This window comes from Canis aureus, chromosome 23 (genome assembly GCF_053574225.1).
Source record: "Canis aureus isolate CA01 chromosome 23, VMU_Caureus_v.1.0, whole genome shotgun sequence".
Lineage (NCBI taxonomy): Eukaryota > Metazoa > Chordata > Mammalia > Carnivora > Canidae > Canis > Canis aureus.
The window spans coordinates 13,117,471-13,136,581 of NC_135633.1; the positions used below are offsets into that span (position 1 = coordinate 13,117,471).

Consider the following 19,111-nt stretch of genomic DNA (forward strand, 5'->3'; position numbering starts at 1 on the left):
AAGAACCAATTAATACCCATTTAATGCCCCCCCCCAATAGTTGTATGTGATACATGCAACAATGTATATAAATCTCCCAAGTATTATGCTGACAGAAAGAGGCTAGATGCAAGAGAGTACATATTATCTGCCTATGGAAAAATGAATCAACAGTGATAGAAATCAATCAGTGATTGGATGAGGAATAGGGCTTTGGGAGATATGGACTTCAAAGTGGCATCAGAAGTGTTCTGGGATGATGGAGATATTTTCTATCTTTTGTTGTGGTGATAATGATATCAGTTTTATGGAACACTTGCACTAAAACTCATGGAAGTATAATTCATGTGTATAATTTTATATTATATAATTTTTACCTCATGAATGTTGCTTTTAAAACTAAGAAAAAATTATCATATGTAAACTAAGTATTTTTAGGAGTATACCAGGGATAATTCACAGAAATTAAATAATACTTAGAAAATGTATTGCCTTCTCTTTGTCTTTGCAAGATTAACTACACAGGCAAACAGAATATATAATTATTTGCTTTAATTACATATCCGTAGCTAGCTAGCTAGTTATTGGTATAAAAGTTTTTACCCCAGGAAAAGTACTCTGTTATCTTTAAAACATTTGTGGGAAAGGATCACATAATAAGCCTGATAGAAAATCTCAATAAATTTCCCAAGCAAAAAATTCTAAAGATCACTGTCTATCAAACCTCAATGCAAGAAAACCTGGAACTAAATCACTGAAGGGTAATCTTAAAAGCTATTTTAAATTTGAGATTTCTCTACTAAATTACTTTGCATTAAAGAAGATATCAAAAGAAAAGTTAAAGACAATTTTTAAAATGGGAACTTCACATCTCAGAACATGATGCATGGTTAAAGATAAAGTCAGAGTAAAACTTACAGAGTTTCCTAATTTACTTATTCAGCCAACAAATAGTCATTGAAGGGTTACACTATTCTAGATTTTTTTCTATGCTCCAGGGATATAGGTTGAGAAAAATCTAACTTCCTTCATTGAGTGACATGCTAGTGGAATTACAGTGAGCAAAACCCCCCTATAGATATATAATATCTCACACGGTGATAAAACTTTTGGGTTAAATAAGGCCAAATAAGGTGGATGGAGAGTGTTCAGAGAGGGACGTCATTTTGTGTACAATACTCAGAAGACTGTCCTGAGAAGGTGATGTTGCATCAGAATTCTGAAGGAAGGGAGAGGAGTCAGGCGTGCAGGAATTGGGGGCATAGCATTGTAGGCAGAGAACACAGTTCCAAGGCCCTGAGGAAGCTGGGAATGGAATAGGCAGTGGGTTAGTTAGGCAGGTGGGGAGATGAGAGAAATGATATGGGGTCAGATCATGCAGTACCTCTTCAGCTACCCTGAAGACTTTGACTCTAAGTGAGATGGGGAATCTGTGGAAGGTTTTGAGCAGAGGATAGAAGCAATATGACTTACTTCTAGCAAGTGATTCTAGCAAGAATCACTCCGAAGTGTCTATATGAAAAGGGTAGAAACACGGAGATCAGTTGGGAGATTGTTGTTATAGTTCATGTCAAACATGATGGAGACCTGGATCAGGAAGAGTCAGAGGGGGTGGGAAGAAGTGGTTACATGCAAGTAAGACAAAGAGAATATGTGCAGTTTAATTTAATAATTCAACTCAGAAATCTAGGAAGAGACCAGCTCAATAAAGTTTTTAACAATTATGTGGGAGAAGGGAATTAAGTGATCAGCAAAGAAAGGAGTGAATTAAAGAGAAGAAAGATAGCAGCGTTGAAAAATTAATATTAAAGCTCTTACTTAAAAAGTTTAATTAAAAAGAAATTTCTGATAAAGTAAGTGAGGGAAACGAAAAGGGAAAATGCAGATATACCACATCCAGAATGGAAAGAAAGATATATTTTAAAAAAGAAAGATGGGATCCCTGGGTGGCGCAGCGGTTTAGCGCCTGCCTTTGGCCCAGGGCGCGATCCTGGAGACCCGGGATCGAATCCCACGTCGGGCTCCCGGTGCACGGAGCCTGCTTCTCCCTCTGCCTGTGTCTCTGCCTCTCTCTCTCTCTCTCTCTCTCTCTCTCTGTGACTATCATAAATAAATAAAAAATAAAAAAAAACATAAAATAAAATAAAAAAGAAAGATATAATGTCAAATATGAAGATTTTGAATTATAATGAAAGTACAATTTGCTAACATCAAAAAATTCAAAATAGCAAATTTCACAGAAATATAGGTAAAACAAGAATAGATAGAATAAAATATATAGTATAACAATAGAGTAGAATAAGCATAGCAGAAATTGAAAACCTTAAGAACTCCCTGAGAAAACCTAAACCTAAAGGAACTATGTGAGAAAGTTTAACAGTTGAATTATATAAAGCCTTGAGCTCGGTTTCATGCTTTTTACATTGATGTGAAACATTAAAAATTCAAAAATTTGCTAACTCATTGAATGACATTAGCATAGCCCTAATATTTTTTTTAATATTTTATTTATTATTTATTTATTTAAGTCACAGACAGAGAGAGAGAGAGGCAGAGACACAGGCAGAGGGAGAAGCAGGCTCCATGCACCAGGAGCCCGATGTGGGATTCGATCCCGGGTCTCCAGGATCGCGCCCTGGGCCAAAGGCAGGCGCCAAACCGCTGCGCCACCCAGGGATCCCGCATAGCCCTAATATTAAACTTAACAATGGTAGTACAAAATCCTTAATAAATCACAAACACACTGAATTTGGAAGTATATTTTATTATATATTTTCTGACCAAGTAGAGTTTATCAAGAAGCAGTGTAGTGATTTAAGACACCAGACTCTGGAGCTAGATAGCCTACAAATAGTTTTACATCTTGATATGCATCTGATAGCCATATGGCTTTGGTTAACCTGTTTAATGTCTCTGTATCTCAGTTTCTTCACCCATAAAATGGATCTATGATACTTAAGCAATCCTTGTAAAGATTACAAGAGTTAATTCTGTGAAGCATTTACTATAGTCTAGCATGTAGTAAGTACTCAGAAATATTAATTGTTATTATTAGATTCTATGCCTGGTTATGTATTATCATAATAGTAAGTCAGAGGAGAAAAGTCCTAAGATTTTGTGGTTTTGATGAAATTTAATATTCCTTTATGATTTTTAAAAACTCTCTCAGCATACAATAAGAAGAAAGATACTTTCTTAGGATGATAAAGAAACTCCGTTTGAAATCAATAGCCTTAATCTTCAAGGATACCTATAATCATTTGTGTCTCAACATTATCAGAAAGTCGTACATGATATAAAAAGAACTAAACTATGAACTAAGATTTACTGTTATATAAGGATGAAACAGTTGTCTACCTGGAAAACCCAATGCCAACCAAAATCTAAACAGGAATTTTAAAGAAGTGACAATTAGTCTAACTTTCTCCTGGAAAAATAAATGTGTAAAAATTGCCAAGAGCATAGAAAATAAGTATAAAGTACCTTACCAGAACTAATAGGACTTGGTATTTCCAGGCTGCCTGCCCCTACATCTCTGAGCCTATGTGCCACCCACTGGTACTGGCCAAAGGTCCAAACTGATTTCCCAGTGACCACTAGGCACAAGACAAGACTATGAGCACCCTGGTGATCCACTGTGTGTGTAGTATCTGCAGAGCTATAGCGTCCTGTGTGCAAGTGCACTCAATGGAATAGAGTAGAGCCCAGAAAGAAACCCGGGATATTATGGTTGATTAATGCATGACAAAGGAGGAAAGAGTATGCAATGAGAAAAAGACAGTTTCTTCAACAAATGGGAAACTGGACAGCTGTAAGCAAAAAAGTGAAAATGGACCAATTACAAACAACATACGCAAAAATAGACTCAAAATGGATTAAAAACCTAAACATGAAATAAGAAACTATGAAAATCATAGAAGAGAGCACAGGCAGTAATTTCTCTGACATTGACCAAAGAAACAATTTTCTAGATGTGAGTCCTCAGTCAAGGGAAACAAAAGCAAAAATAGATTCTTAGGACTTTATCAAGAGAAAAATCTTCTGCACAGTAAGGGAAACAATCCACAAAACTAAAAGACAACCTACTGAATGGGAGGAAATATTTGCAAATGATATATCCAGTAGAGGGTTAGTATCCAAAATATATAAAGACCTTGTACAATTCAGCACCAAAAAGGCACACAGAATCCCATTCAAAAATGGGCAGGAGACATTAAAAGACATTTCTCCAAAGAAGACATACACGTGGCCAACAGAAATGCCAAAAGATGCCCAACATGGTTACTCCACAGAGAAATTCGAGTCAAAACCACATTGAGATATCATCTCACACCTGTCTGAATGGCTAAAATCAAAAAACATAAAACACAACAAATGTTAGCGAGATTCTGGTAAAAATGGAAACCTCGTGTACTGTTGGTGAGAATGCAAATTGCTACAGCTCCTGTGGAAGATGATATGGAGGTTCCTCAAAGCATTGGAAATATAATTGCCATTTGATCCAGTAATTCCACTACTCAGTATTTACCCAAAGGATACAGACATTCATTTGAAAAGATAAATGCACCCCTATATTTATTGCAGCATTAATTACAATAGCCACAAATGGAGACAACCCAAGTGTCCATTGAAAGATTAATGGACAAAAAGATTTGGTATATACAATGGACTATGACCAGCCATAAAAAAGAATGAAAGCTTGCCATTTACAACAACATGGATGGATGTACAGGGCATAATGCTAAATAAAAGAAGTCAGTCAGAGAAAGATAATACTATACGATTTCAAGGATATGTATATTTAAGAATCAAAGCAAACAAACAAAGATAAAATGAAACCAAGATAAAATGGACACTAAAATATAGAGGACAAAGTGGTGGTTGTTAGATGGTGATGGGTGGTAGGATGGGTAACTATGTTCTTATCTTGATGGGTAATAAATTGTCAAATCAACATATATAGTCCTGAAATGGATGTATGATATATAAGCTGCATGCAAATTATACTGGATTCTTTTTTAAGTACTAAATTATTTTTAATAAATTAGGAATGCATGGATGGCTCAGTTGGTTAAGGTTTGGAATCTTGACATTAGCTCAGCTCAAGATCTCAGGGTCCTGAGATGAATCCCCATTGGGCTCTAGTCCAGGCATGGTGCCTGAGTAAGATTCCCTCCTTCTGAGGTGGGGCACTGGGTGGCTCAGTGGTTGAGCATCCACCTTTGGCTCAGGCAGTGATCCTAGGGTCCTGGGATTGAGTCCCACATCATGCTCCTACAGGGAGCCTGCTGCTCACTCTGCCTATGTTTCTGCCTCTCTCTCTGTCACTCATGAAAATAAGTAAATAAAACCTTTAAAAATAATAAAAGAAAGGCAAGAACCATATGATCCTCTCATTAGATGCACAAAAAACATTTTTCAAAGTACAACATCCTTTCTAATTAAAACTCTTCACAGTGTAGAAGAGGTAACATACCACAGTGTCATAAAAGCCATCGAAGAAAAGCCCACAGTGAATATCATCCTCAACAGGAAAAAATTGAGAGCTTTCCCTTAAGGTCAGGAACACGACAGGAATGTCCACTCACCAGTGTTGTTCAATGCAGTAGTAGAACTGCTAGCCCCAGCAATCTGCCAACAAAAAGAAATAAAAGGCCAATTGTATTAGCAAAGAGAAGTCAAATTTTCACTCTTCCCAGATGACATGATACTCTATGTGGAAGAACCAAAAAGACTCCACTCCCAAATTCCTAGAAGTCATAAAGGAATTCAGCAGGGTGGCAGGATATAAAATCAATGCACAGAAATCAGTTGCAATTACATACATTAACAATGAAAAAGAAGAAAGAGAAATGAAGGAGTTGATCCCATCTACAATTGCACCCAAAACCATAAGATACCTAAGAATAGACCAAAGAGGTAAAGGATCTGTACTCTGAAAACTATAACATTCATGAAAGAAATCGAGGAAGACACAAAGTAAAATAACAATGTTCCATGCTTATGGATTAGAAGAACAAACATTGCTAAAATGTCTATGCTACCTAGAGCGATCTATACATCCAATGCAATCCCGATCAAAATACCCTCAACTCATTTCACAGAGTTGGAACAAATAATCCTAAAATTTGTATGGAACCAGAAAAGACCCTGAGTAGCCAAAGGAATGTTGAAAAAGAAAACCAGTGCTGGGGATATCACAATGCCTGATTTCAAGCTATATTACAAAACTGTAATCATCAACACAGTATGGTAGTGGCACAAAAAGAGTCACATGGATCAGTGGAACAGAATAAAGAACCCAGAAATGGACCCTCAACTCTGTGGTCAACTAATCTACAAAACAGGAAAGAATGTCCAATGGAAAAAAAGACAATCTCTTCAACAAATGGTGTTGGGAAAATTGGACAGCCACATGCAGAGGAATTGGACTTTTTTAGTAATTAGTTGTATAAGTCCTTTATACTTTATAACTCTTTATTATAAAGAACTCACACAACTCCACAGCAACCCTAAAGAAACAAGTCAAAACACCATTCTGATTAAAGAATGGGCAAAGCCGTCACTCCTGCTAGAATAGCTATTATCAAAACCAAGGGGGGAAAATGAAAAATCAAGAAATAACAATTGTTGGGTATAATGTGGAGAAAAGAGAAACCTGATGCATTACTGTGGGAATGTATGTTGTTGCAACCACGATGGAAAACAGTATAAATGTCCTCTAAAAATTATGACTAGAACTTCATATCATCTGCAATTCCACTTCTGGGTATTTATCTAAAGAAAAGAAAATTGCAGCTTGATACATGTGCCCCTACATTTTCATTACACCATTATTACAATAGCCACAATACGGAAACACTTTGTGTTCAGATAAATGGGTAAATAAAATGTGATATACATATAGTAGAATATTATTAAGTCATAAAAAAGAAGGAAAATTTGCCGTTGTGAGAACATGGGTGGACTCGGAGGACATTATACTAGCTGAGATAGTCAAACATGGAAAGATATATACTATATGATATTTCTATGTGGAATAAGGGAAAAAGGATTTTAAAAATATCTTAAACTCATAGATACAAGGAAAGATTGGTGATTGCTAAGTATGGGATGCGGGCTGGGGAGAGGGGTGGGCAAAATGGGTAAAGAGGGTTCATAAAAGGGGGTAAAGTACAAACTAACAGTTATAAAATAAATAAGTCATGGAGTGTAGTATATATCGTGGTGACTATAGTAAAAAAATTCTGTATATTTGAATGTTGCTAACAATGTAGATCTTAAAAATTTAAAAAGTGGTTAACTTTATTGCTACTATAGAATTCGTGTACAATATAGACTCAATGAGAACCACACCCACAACCATGACAACTGTAGAGGCACCAACATCACCATCACAATAAATCCATTCTAGTCAGCCTGCGGGAGATTCAAAGCTGTAAAAGTAGCTGGATTTTTGTATTTGAAAATTGGCTGTACCGGTTTCCACAGGTAGGGTTTTGGAAGTCGTAACAAGCTGAAAAGTGAACGGACTGAAAATTTCTCAGTTATTCTAGAAGAGGAAGGAGGGAGAGTAGGAGAGGAAAAAAGGTCAAAATCCTGCTCCCCAAGATTGGAGAGACACAGGGGCAAATACGAGGTGTAATGGCTTACCAGAGGAGAATCACAGAGGGAAACTCAGCAAGAACCAGTGCCTGGAAGTAGAGATGGACTAGGATAACCAGAATTGTGACAAGCGGCTGGACAATTGTAAGAGCTAAAAATTCCAGGAGGACCTGGCCCTGGTTGGGTGGAAGTGTGTTCCACAATTTTATGAGATTTACATCTAAGACCACCAGGTTCTCACAGAAGTATCAAAGAAGATCGATCCCCTTATGCTTCTGTAGGGGAGGAGCAAGGAACCATTTTAAATACAGCAGAGCACTGTTTTTCTTAATCACATCTGTCCTCAGCAGAAACTAATTAACTAGAGCTGAAAGTGCTTGGGTATTATCAGAGCCTAAATGACCAGAGGAAGAGAAACACCCAACTCCAGTCAGCTCAAGCCTTCTACATGGTAGAAGGGAAATATCCAACTTTAGCTGGATCTAAGAACCAAAACCAAAAAACTGAAAACATGTGAAGTTTACAGTGCAGAAGCATAGGCTCACATAATCTGAGCCCTTAGGGTAGGTCTGGAGATGCTTCCTCTCCCTCTCTATTCCTAATTGCCAACATTTGAAAGCAATCAAGATGTCCTTCAGAAGGTGAATGGATAAATAAATGGTGGTACATCCAGATGATAGAATATTATTCAGTGGTAAAAAGAAATGAGCTGTGAAGCCATGAAAAGAGATGGGGGCGGGGGGAGGTGCCTGGGTAGCTCACTTGGTTAAGTGTCAGCCTTCTGCTCAGGTCATGGCCTCAGGGTCCTGGGATGGAGCCCTACATTGGGCTACCGATGCAGCAGGGAGTCTGCTTCTCCCTCTCCCTATGCCCCTCCTCCCTGCTCATGCTCTCTCAAATAAAAAATAAATAAAATCTTTTAAAAAGAGAGAGAGAGATGGGGGGAACTTAAATGCATATTACTAAGTGCAAGTGGCCAATCTGAAAAGGCTACATACTCTATGGTTCTATATGACATTCTGGAAACAGAAAGGCCATGGAGATAGTGAAAACATCCGAGGATTTTTCGAGCAGTGAAAGGACCCTGTATGGTACTGTAATGTTGGGTATATGTTATGATACCTTTGTCCAAGGCCACAGAGGATACAAAACTAAGAGTGAACCCCATTAATCTTAAAACTCTCAGTTATTTTCTCAGAAAAAAATGAGTTTCTTTGAGAATAGCAGAGGATTGCAACTCAGGACGTGCAAACTATGGCAAAATCATAGGCAAATCCAATGAAAAAAGGAGAGGAAAATTATTTTATGGAGAAGAAAGAGGACGTTTAGAGGGCTTGTTTTGTAGGAAAGTCCATTGGAGAAAAGCAAGCGTTCATGGTAATGATGGTTTCTGATTGGCTGAGTGGTAGTGGTAGCTGATCTCTTGTAGGAGATGAAATGTACATCTTTTTTCTGTTGTGATCTGTAATTTATGATTCTTTCCTATTGAAGATTCTTTGTTGGAGTGTGTGATTGACAGTCCTTCCTATAATTGACTTTAAGTTATATGAATCACCCTCTGGCCTCCCAAACTCTACTTTACTGAGGTTTCCCCTTATTAATTTTCACAACGCTAAAGCAAGCTGTGGACTTAGGGCATTATGATGTGCAGTGTAGGTTCATGAATTATATCAACAATGTACCACTCTGGTGAGGGGTGTGGATAATGGGGAAGCTATGCATATGAGGGGGCAGGGGTATGTGGAAAATCTGTGGATCTTTCTCTCAGTTTTACTGTGAATCTGAAACTACTCTGAAAACATAAAATGCTTTCAAAAAGTTGTTTGGACTGTGTAAAGAAGAGGCAAAACCAAAGCTTTCCATCAGTAAGATTACTGAAGAACAGGGGCAGAGAATCCTTTGTCTCTGAATCATTTCCCTAAAACACTTTCAGAGGGCAGCAGAGTCCCTACTGTGGAAGGGAGAGCAGAAGTAACTGCCAAAGAGAGGCAGGAAGTGTACCTTGGGGGTGTAGGGGTTGCTGAGCCCATTAAGCAGGTGGACGCTGTAAACATTAGAAAAGGGAGATGTCAATGTTTAATTAATAACCTAGATATAAAATTATCTTAACGATGTTGCATGGATGAAAACTTATAACAAAATTATACTGAAATAAACCAAAGCAAGAAACTTGAGTTCCATAGTGTCAGGCACTCTGTATGTGTTCTCTCGCTTATTCTCACAGTTTAATAAGGTGGGTGTTATTAGCTTTGTTTTATAGAAGAGGAAGTAGTAAGAGAATTGAGCTTGACAATTCTATTTTCCAGGTGCCATTGAAGCTCTGAGATGCCAGGACAAGGCTTATCTCTTGCAACATCAGGTAAGAGCTCTGATCCTCTGGACACAGCTATTGGATCAGAGCAGGACATCGGTGTGTCCGCCTGCTTCAGGGCTAATGTGACTTGTAGTGAGAGGCTCAATGATCAGATGGGAATCCTTTATAATTCTTGACCCAACATTTGGGATTTGGGCAAATTTGCTGAAGGAAAATAAATGTTAGTGCTGCCACTTAAGGTAAATAAATTGGTAGAAAATAAAACCAAAATCAGATCCATAATAACATTCATAAAATAAAAATTGTAAATTCTTCAAAGTTCAAAGAAAAATCCACTAACTTCCTATAGTTCTCATTATTTGTTGTTTAACCTTGTCTGAAATTATGGTTCATTCTGGAGAGTTTTGTTTGAACAGTGGATTCAGTGGTGGATGGGGTGGGGTTCAAGTTGTAGAAGGAATGCTGGGTGTCAGGAGATGGGATTCTAATTCCTACCCGTAACTGAAATGGTGTGACTTTGCGAAGATCATTGGTCTTTGATTTCCACATTGTTCAAACTTATCTATTGGATTGAGAGATTTTGAAGTTCCCATCTAATTCTAACAGCCTACAAATATGCTGCAAACTTTATGCTATCTTTAAAGTAATTATCTGTGACAAGGTACTCACTCCTTGGCCTCCTCCATTTGCCTGTCAGGTACTGTTGGTTCATGACTCTATTCTTCTGTGTTTCCAAACCAGCAATGGCCAGTCATGTCCTTTTCACACTGCATCACTTTTACCTCCTTGTCTCATCCCCTCTTCCACTTGGAAGGACTCTTGTGATTTTACTGGGTTCATTGGGATAATCCGGGAAAATATATCCTTCTCAAATTCTCAATTTAATCACATCTTCAGAGTCCCTTCTGCTATGTATGGTAAGATATCCTCAATATCCAGGGATTAGAATAAGTCATATCTGTGTGTGAAGGTTGGGTGGGACATTTTTCTGGCTACCACAATACTAGAGGACTGGTCTGACTGGCAAGGCCTGTAAGTCTTAGACGCTTGGAGAAAAAAGCTGCTGTGGGCTAGAGCCAGAAAGTGGCTGAATAGAGGACAAGTTACAGAGTCCCTGATAAGGATGTGGGGCAGGGAGTGAGGAGACAAGATAACGCCTCTTTATATCAGGTGCTGTTCTCTGTGCTCCTTCCATTGGAAAGGGAGCCCTCCTGAACATGACCTGTATGGCTGTCCACATTCAGCCAGGACCTTAGGCTGTCCACACCCTAAGGAGGGTGTCTCTAGAAATCATGAAATTTCAAGTATAAGATCTTCTTCCCTTAGCAACCTCCAATGTATTTTGTGTTTTGCAATAATCCTGTTCACATGTGCTACAGAAAAAGGGGAGATACGGAGCAATTGGTGCCAATTGAGTGCATCTCCAGTAGAGGTGGGAAATGGAGAGCTTTGCCATTATACTACTCTAGGCCTTGCTAGGGACTTAGGATGCTATTAAATCAACCCTGAAGTTGGGACATGGATGTTAGCCCCATGCTTTAGATGCCTCTACTAGACTTCTTTGATAACAACCAAACAGCAAAAATGCTAAATGAGCACTGGATTAAAAATCACCTGATGGAAACTACTTCTTTTTTTTAAAGATTTTATTTATTTATTCATGAAAGACACAGAGAGAGAGAGGCAGAGACAGAGGCAGAGGGAGAAGCAGGCTCCCCACAAGAAGCCCTATGCGGGACTCGATCCTAGATGCCGGGATCACGCCCTGGGCCAAAGGCACTCAACCGCTGAACCACCCAGGTGTCCCAGGAAACTACTTTTTAAGAAAGTATTTAGAACCTTTACTGCAGTTGAGCAGGCAATAGAGAAGAGTTTAAATGTGTGGGTGCACACAAACTTCAAGTCTTTCCACTACCCAAATTTGAGGAAGCTCTAATATGTCCCTGCTGCCACAAGATAATGTAATTATTATTCACATTCAGGCATCAGGGTTTTCAGAACTTTGATTTAGGATTCCCTCTCCCTTCGGTGGGACATATCAACTGCCATTAAGAGTCTAGAATCTAGGAGGTGATGTCAGTGGACTTTAGGTTACACAAGGCATGAGAAAGACATTTATGGCAGAAGGAAAGAATGGTATTTTGTGTTCATGGGGTCTCCCTGGATTCTTATAGTAGGAAAATAAGATAACCTAGTAGAGTTGATTTGCCCTGGGGACTGCTTTCCTACCTGCACAGCACCTTTCCTGTAGGCACCAGGAGAGGTTCCTTCCAAGATCCAGAAACCATGTTTAGGGTGCCTTCAGCTGCCAGGGCAAGAACTGAATGTCGTGGAGAAGGACCAGGTTACTCTGAGAGGTGGATGGACTCAGCTGGTGACATCAGGAATTACTCTGGCTGGGATCCTGTTAGATGATTAAAATTCTCCCTTGGCTCAGATTTATAGAATGCAGAATGACTCTCCTCTTCCTGACTGAGAACACTGTTCCATGGAGAAGAAGGATAGAAATAGGAACCTTCCCACTATGCCAGAAAGCTCCTTGCAGAGGTGATTCCCTTAGGTCAGTATCGGGAACCATAAAGTTTCTGATTGGGTTGGGAAGAGTCTGGCTTTAGGTTCTTGTGCAAGTGGAGTTGAGTCTTGGCGCTATCATTCACCTCTTGTTCTTGAGCAGATGATACTTCCCTTGACCCAGTGTTTCTGACCATATAAAATGTGAATAGCAATAACTACCTCGCTGAAGTAAAGATAGTTTATGTTAAAGACCAGACACATTGCTTGGCACAGAGCAGATTCTTCAGAGTGGTGCCTATTATTTTAGTATTGGTATTATTATTGCTTATCTAACTACATCAGCTGAGTATGATATATTAAATGAAATTAGTACATAGTCCTCTTCCTTAAGAGTAGGGCAATGTGTCTTAATTTCTAAAAATAGGGGACACCTGGGTGGCTCAGCGGTTGAGCGTCTGCCTTCAGCCCAGGGTGTGATCCTGGAGTCCCTGGATCAAGTCCCACATCAGGCTCCCTGCATGGAGCCTGCTTTTCCCTCTGCCTATGTCTCTGCCTCTCTCTCTCTCTCTCTCTCTCTCTCTCTCTGTCTCTCATGAATAAATAAATAAAATATTTTTAAAAATTCTAAAAATTAAACCAACTGCCAAAGCCACAAAGAAGGAATCTGCTTTACCTATGCCTCTCAGATGCCAAACTGGCTGTGTTGCAGACTCACTGTCCAGGTTTAATAATAATTTATTTTAAACACCCGGCGCATTGCCCAGCATGGAGGAGGCACTCAAGAATGGTGGCTGTAATTATCATTATAACAAAAGCTTACCCCTTCAAGTTCCACATTATATCAACTTGTATGGAAAAGTAGATAAAAAGCATTGCATATTTCTCTACCTCTTAAAAAGGATATACTGAATATAACTTTATTTTTTATTAATTTTATAGAAGCATCATAAGAATATCCACTCCATTGGGCACCAATATTACCTGCTTTCAGGGACTATAAGACATGTAGAGCTAATACCTCTAAACTAGATAATATCTTGCTCTCTTTCTTTGATCTTGGTCTAAAATTAATACACTTTTATGGTTCTTGTATTTCTTCTCATAAAGATGTTAATGATCACTTCTTGCCTGTGTCATTGTAAGTGTCTTTTGCAAAACCCACTCACTCCTATGTTAATTGGTATGCAGTGAAGTAAACAGCAAGATAACAAAACCCAAGCTTTGCTAAATGCTATAGGAACAAAAGAGCCTATAGGCACTGAATGTGAACCTGTAAATATCATTCAATAACTATAAAATGGGTTTTGGGACATCTACACAATTAATCTGTACTGAAGGGAACAGAAACAGAGTTTACCAGAATTACATGTAAACACAGAGGAAATAGATACTGAGAGAGCATTTACAAATATTGGTCAGGAACTCCATGGTCTTCCACAACAGCGTCAACTATCTTGTGCTCAGGGCAACAACGGAAAGCAGCCCAGCATGTGAGAGCTGTGTGTGAATGCAGAGCCTACAGACATCGACTGAGAATTCCATCATGGTCACAGTGGCAAGAATGAATTGTTGTGACACTTATGTCAGTTATCCAGAGGCAAGTTTCTTGGTCTCTCCTCCTCAGCTTTGCCTGGTTTAAGGGAGGTCTGCAGGCAAGCGGACCTGATGAGTGGATGTTCTTGCATTTCTTTGATGAGGCACAGCTGTGGTAAGGACTCAAGTCCACCATGTGGGATGAACCCAGTGATCCAGGCTCCAGTCTTATGAGAGGTGTGTCCCTGGATAATTGGGTTCCGAGGACACAAGTAGAAATTGTTTTTATTTCCAGGCAGTTATATAATTGGTCCCTGAAGATTGTAAGAGAACAATGAGCTGTCAGATGTTCAGAGCAAAGCCAAAGATCCCAGAGAACTTTCAAGGCCCTTGGAAACCCCTCAGCCCTGGTCCAGTTGTCTTCAGAACATCTTTAAGCTATAGTCAAACACACTTAAGCCAACAGTGCCTAATTTCTCTTCAGCCCAGTGGGTGCTATCTACAGGGGAACATCCAGTTAAAATGATAATAGATGGATGGGCTCCTCAGGGAGCCAGGGGACTGAGCAGAGACTCCTGAGAAGAGAATAGTTGGTTTCTCCTTGTCACTGCTTTGCCTGTGGTAAAGCTGGGAACGGCTTATTTATTTTGCCCCATAAGGTCAGGAGTTTTTACTCGCCAAATGCTAGAAGAAATTCTTTCTGCTGTCTCTGTAGGAAGTTAGAGATTCTAGGTTTCTTCAGATGATGAAGCAGGACAGGGGGTGGTTATTGAGAAAGTTTATTCTTACTTTTTTTGGATGGGGTCATAATTCAGATGATATAATTACCAGTTTTCTTTTGCATCAGATGATAAAGCACCATTAAAGCAAGAATGGTGTCTATCTTGTTCCTTGTTCACCCTTGTATTTCTTGTGCCTAAGTGGAATATATGCTCAAAAAACTTTTGAATGATATAAAGAATATTTACTGAGATTGGAGGATATATGAAGTCCATATGAAAATTCTGAATACATTTTTGTAATCCTGCTTAGTTCACTATGGGATTGGAGTAGGAATCGGCTAAAAGCTTTCTAGATGCTTCTAAGAGGTTCTAACAAATGCCAAATAGTAACAGTGCAGCCTTTGGAGAATGCATCCTTATGGTAAGTAATTGGAGTACCCATCCTGTTTTCAAAGTTGTAGTAAACATTAAAAGAAACAAAGTTGATTCTAAGGAGTCAGTCATTTCTGTACTAAATGAAAGATTCAACCAAATACTACTGCTGTAGTTCAATGGCAATAAACTTTGATATTCAAAGGAGGTACAAATATTAATACACCAAGTACCCATAATTATATTCTATTTTTAAATCTAATAAAAATATGGAAATAGTGTTTCATCTGATTCACCGCAAAAGATATTATAATAATCTAATATGATAATTGCAAAAGAATGAATCAGAATCCTGACTTCTAATAATGAACAGACATTGCCCTGTAGGTATTCCAAAAAAAAGGAAAAGAAGGGGAAAAAAAAGCCAGGGGAAAAAATTGATGGCAGAGAGAATGACATCAAAAGTTTAAATATATGGTAATAATTGAAGTAAAAAAAAATCTCCTGAGTTTTGCCCTAAAGCTCTGTTTTCCAAAATACTTATTGCATTAACATTATCAAGGTATTGATAAAACACATTCCCAGGCCTATGCCAAATGAGTCTGAATTTCCAGAAGTCAGGTCTGAACATTGAACAGAGTTACTATACTCTCCAGGTGATTTTTTAAAAGATTTTGTTTATTCATTTGACAGAGAGCAAGAGAGAGAGAGCTCAAGCAGGGGGAGGGGCAGAGGGAGAGGGAGAAGCAGGGAGCCCAATGTGGGTTTCAATTCGAGGACTCTGAGACCATGACCTGAGCTGAAGGCATATGCTTAACTGAGCCACCCAGGTGCCCCTCTCCAGGTGATTTTGATGCACAGCCAGTTTTAGGAATGAACTCCAGACTTAACAGGCTTCACAGTGTATCTTTCTTTTTATTTTTCATTTCATTGATCAAGATTAGCTTTTTTCTGAAAGCATTCTGTAATTTGTTTTATATTAGCAAAATTTCTGTGTTTCCTTTTATCTCCTAACTCTTTATCTTATTATGGCATTTAATCAATGTGTTATAGAATCATGAAATTAAACTGATAGGAGAATGGAGAAAAAGCAACACAATATTTTAGTTCTCTCCACATTGGATCTTTCTTTTAGATTTTGCTTTTTTAGTTCAAGTATTCTCTCACAGAGAACAATAGACATAGTTATATTCAAATGTAAATCTGTCTTAATTCACAGCCCTGGCATGAAAGATCCTAGGATACGGTTTTTGGGGGAGGGTATCTCAGCTCACTTTAAATCGAACCAACCTGAGGATTTTTCTACTTATAAGCTTGACATGTAAATCATGACCCAAGTTTCTGACAGGTTTTAAGTAATGGTGAGAACCTAATGGTTTAGAACAAGATTTAGGGGATCCCTGGGTGGCGCAGCGGTTTGGCGCCTGCCTTTGGCCCAGGGCGCGATCCTGGAGACCCGGGATCGAATCCCACATCGGGCTCCTGGTGCATGGAGCCTGCTTCTCTCTCTGCCTCTCTCTCTCTCTCTCTCTCTCTGTGACTATCATAAATATATAAAAATTAAAAAAAAAAATTTAGAACAAGATTTAGGTTCAAATCCCAAATGTGACACTAATGTGATTTTAGAAAAAGTTGCTTAACTTTTAATTTAATTTTAATTATTATTTAGAAAAGTTACCTTCACCTTCCAACACCTAGATTTCATCATCAAGTGAAGATACAATGTCTCATATGGAATAATAATAATAATAATAATAATAGGTGCTATATTAAATGTAAGATGAGTAGGAAAACAAAATAGTTTCTTATCCATTAAAGAAAATTGGTGATCATGTAACTGCCACAGTTTTTAGCCTTAATAGAGAGTAAATTGAGTTTTACATCTCCAAAAAGAAAGACAAACTGATGGTTCTAGTAAAATATCTTTCCAGAATCAGATCAAAGGAAAAACAATAAAACTTGGATATCCTTGTTTCAAAAATCGACAATACCATTTTATTATGAAATATCTACCTGGAGTTGAAGAAATTATCTCTTGACTGGCAGATTGTATTTTTCAGCAGTGCCTGTAATATTATTTCCCATCCTACCTGCTTTAAAAAACAAAACAACAGGCAGCCCGGGTGGCTCAGCGGTTTAGTGTCACCTTCAGCCCATGGTGTGATCCTGGAGACCCGGGATTGAGTCCCACGTCGGGCTTCCTGCATGGAGCCTGCTTCTCCCTCTGCCTGTGTCTCTGCCCCCCCCCCCCCTCTCTCTCTCTCTGTGTGTGTGTGTCTCTCATGAATAAATAAATAAAATCTTAAAAAAAAAAAAAAACACAAAACAACAAAAACTTGTCATATTCCCATTAAGAGATGGAGTTTATTTCTCTTCCTCTTCCCTCTTAGACTGGATGGACCTTACTGACTAGCTCAATGAATACAGTTCAGCAGGTGGCACATGATGAGACTTCTGCAGCTATACCATAAAAGGCAGTACAGCTTTCTCTTAGCTCTGACTCTTATGATTTCTGCCTTTGGAATTTCCCATTTCATGAGAAAACCCAGGCCACACAGAGAGACTCATGCAGAGAAACATGGGGCTCCTAGCCTTCAGCTCCAGCTATGCTCCCAAGTGACAGCCAACAATAACCATTTGATTAAGTCAACTTGGAAATGGGTCCTCTTGCTCTCAAAGCACCCCAGCAGATGCCAAGCCCTGCCCAAACTGCACATTTCTGAGCTAACGGAATGATTTTGTTTTAATTCACTAACTTTTGGGGTATTTTTTTATGAATCAAAAGATTTTCAAAAGAGTACATTGCTTAATTCTTTAGAGGTCTTATATCAGCACTACATGCCAGCATTTATTTCATGATCCTGTGGGATTTAAGGATGAAATAATCAGGCATCCAATTCAACCAAAGAATTTTATTCAGGGCAGCCCGGGAGGCTCAATGATTAAGTACTGCCTTCAGCCCAGGGCCTGATCCTGGAGACCTGGGATCGAGTCTCATGTCAGGCTCCCTGCTCGGAGCCTGCTTCTCCCTCTGCTGCCTGTGTCTCTGCCTGCCTCTCTCTCTCTCTCTCTCTCTCTCTCTCTCTCTCTGTCTCTAGTGAATAAATAAATAAAATCTTTAAAAAAAAAAAAAAGATTTTTATTCAGAAGCAATGCTGGAATTCCTGCTCGGAATTTGTATATTTATACAATCTGTGTATTGTCAGATTGTCAGATTGTCAGATAAATATTCCTTCCTCTCTTTTTATTAGATGTTGAATAAATAAATAAATGAATAAATGTATGAATATTGAGGAAAGTCTAGTATAGGCTACTATTCAGGAGAAAGATTAGGAGTAGTGAAGGGATTCGAGAATTAATTTAAAAATGATAATTAATGAATTGTTTGAGATTTAAGCCAATCACAAGATGTAGCACATCTGCACCCAGATTTTGGTTTCTTCTCTTCATCAGTTCCTACTCTTCTTCAGTCCTCATCAGGACCACTTTCTCAAGGAAGCTTAGAACCCCAAAGATGATTAAATCCACTTGCTCTATGTCCTATAGCTCCATGCAAATTCCCTTCTATAATGCTCATCACACCTGGCTAGAGGTTCTTGAGTGTGAGGCCATCTCTTTCTTGGTTGCTTCTCCATCCCCAGCACACAGCATGGAAACCACTACACAGGGGCTATTCTCTTTCTATTCATTGATTTGAATTGCAGGCAATTGCTCTGGTTTGTGTTTCTCACTGGTTTTGGTTATTGTCTTTTGGCCGTTAGTTTCTTTCATGTAGCAATATTAGATAGTAGAGATTTTATAAACTCCTTACCTTCTCCTCCAGAGTGAGTACAACTGGGAGCTATTCTTTTTTTAGTATATGTGCTGCCGAAGCGAGCACTGGGAGCTATTCTTGAAGAAGGCTGTGACATCATTAATTAACACACACTAAGGAAAGAATCTGACAGGGATGGCAGCCCAGTCCAGAAAACGGATACCAAAACACCATGAATCTGTCAGCATGTGTGCAGTGGGGAACGGGGGATGGAGGCCCAAGCTGTGTCTCATACTCAGGTAATGGATCTTCTCTTTG

General features: G+C 38.8%; 1 long non-coding RNA gene across 1 annotated transcript in view; it reads left to right on the forward strand.

Annotated features, from left to right (window-relative positions):
• The window catches only part of LOC144294618 (uncharacterized), a 31,594-nt gene extending 12,706 nt beyond the window's left edge, over nt 1-18,888 (forward strand). Inside the window, exons 2-3 of the long non-coding RNA XR_013361984.1 lie at nt 9,891-9,943; nt 18,863-18,888. This is a non-coding gene — a long non-coding RNA (uncharacterized LOC144294618). The remainder of the gene's footprint in view (nt 1-9,890; nt 9,944-18,862) is intronic.
• Nucleotides 18,889-19,111: the final 223 nt, after the last annotated feature.